The sequence below is a fragment of the Solanum verrucosum genome, unplaced genomic scaffold (assembly GCF_900185275.1).
Source record: "Solanum verrucosum unplaced genomic scaffold, falcon-dt-bn FXZP01000182.1, whole genome shotgun sequence".
Classification (NCBI taxonomy): Eukaryota; Viridiplantae; Streptophyta; class Magnoliopsida; order Solanales; family Solanaceae; genus Solanum; species Solanum verrucosum.
The window spans coordinates 7,064,709-7,066,769 of NW_026020378.1; the positions used below are offsets into that span (position 1 = coordinate 7,064,709).

General features: G+C 30.2%; 1 non-coding gene across 1 annotated transcript; it reads left to right on the forward strand.

The window, feature by feature from the left end:
• The first annotated feature begins 904 nt into the window (after window positions 1–904).
• Window positions 905–986, forward strand: TRNAS-CGA (transfer RNA serine (anticodon CGA)). The gene has a single exon. It is a non-coding gene; the product is annotated as a tRNA-Ser (tRNA).
• Window positions 987–2,061: the final 1,075 nt, after the last annotated feature.

Genomic DNA, 2,061 nt, shown 5'->3' on the forward strand with positions numbered 1-2,061 from the left:
ACTAGAGGTCTCGGGTTCGAGCCCTGGGTATGGAGAAAATCTTGTTGGGAGCGCCATCCCCGGATGGGCCTTGCATTGCTCGATCCGGATTTAGTCGGAGCTTCAATGTAGGCTCCAGACACCGAATGGGAAACCAAAAAAAGAGACTCTTGATAGTTGATACCATTGTTTTTTTTTTTATTATTTAAAAAAGGATAGCGCATCAAAAAAGTTTGAAAGTATTGATTGAAAATTGTCTCTCAATATTTTTATCTAGCATAAAAGAGAGCTATAAATAATCAATTTGAACACATAATGTGCAGAAAATCTGCAATTCAAAAAGGCTAAAATATCTCATCAACCTAATAAAATATTAAACTCTCTAAACAATTTATTGTGCTAAAAAAATAACTTCAATAACTAAAAGTAATTTTCAACGGTACTTTTTTGCCCCCTGTTTTCCGTTAAAAGTAAAAGAATGATGTAAAACTAGGGGTGGCAAAATCAAACTCAACCCGTTCAATTTGTTTAAGTTTGGGCGGATCAATATATAACCAGAATTGACTCATGAAAAATTTCATGAAAAAATTTGTTATTTTTTTTTTAAAATTTGTTTTTTTCAATTTGATATGTTGTATATAGCCATAATAAAGGAAAAAATAATTTTATTAGGTACTAATTAAAATAGTTTTAAAAGAACAAATAAAACAATTAAGCTTAGTAAAAATTGAGTCGGGTTGGATCTTGACCCGTAATGTTACCCACTACCTAACCCATTTTGACCAAAACAAATTTGGATTGGGTTGAGTCTTGACCCAATTGTTGTCTTAACCCACTATGACCTGTCCAATTGCTATTTATATGATACTCATTGTTGAGCACATAAAATATAAATAAGTTTACGATGGAAGATTACACAAGCAGCGTCAATATGTCCGAGTGGTTAAGGAGACAGACTCGAAATCTGTTGGGCTTTGCCTGCGCAGGTTCGAATCCTGCTGTTGACGCTTTTTGTTTTGTTTTTTCAATTCTTATGTTTTATTCGTTTCCTTCTAATCTATCATCGTTTTATGAGTTTTATACCTAATTTTTTGAGTGCTCATAAAATTTCCTAAACTCTGATAAACTCATATTGAATTACCCACAAGAGGAATATGACATGTTACGCGAATATAATCACGCTTCAAAGCTCCTCCAAAGAGTTTCAAAGTGACATTATACCTGGAATTCTTTTGAGTGAATAAGTTAGAATCCTTCCCTATATTATCACTATTACGTGAGTTTCATACCTATAGTATAAAGGTGGTGAGATAGGTGAACTTATTTTAAAGATTTTTTTGATCTTCCACGAGTTTCTCAGCAAGTTAATTTCTTTCCAATATTTTTCCATATATTTAACGGTTGTTTTAAAATAATATAAAGGGAGTCAGGAGTTATTTTATTTTGTATTGAAAAATCTTCTAGGATTATCATGCCTATCTTGAATATCAATGCTAATGAGTAAAGACCAACAAGTATCAACTAACAACATATAGTAATTATAAAGTAATTGATCTTTTAGGATCAATTATAATAAAAACTCTTCGCTTCTCAAACATCTTAGTTTTATCATAATTTTTAGTGTTTGTGATTATCGTAGTGTTTCCTTTCCACTTATATCCACCCTTATTCCTTTTAAAAAATTAACCAATAATCCGCCGTTAAATAAAATTAACAATGAATTTTACAGTTTAACTACATAAATTGTCCGTCGTTAATTTTTGAGTAGTGATTTTTTTTTTCTTTTTAAAATTTTTGACTGCTAAATAATATCACTATCAGACAATATATGAATATATTTTAGTTGACATTCTATGTTAATCTTTCAAATGAAGAATATATGTCTATGCAAAGAAAAGAAGGGCTCTTCTTGATCCTTAAGAGGAACATATTCGAACCATTATGTAGATAAGAGAAGAACAAAATTATTTCATGAAAGGAACAATATAATTTAGCTATAGGGTCAAACATTTGAATTTTAGCAAGAATAATATTTTCATAACTATAAATACTGAACCAAGAAGCATATTATATGTCCATAAA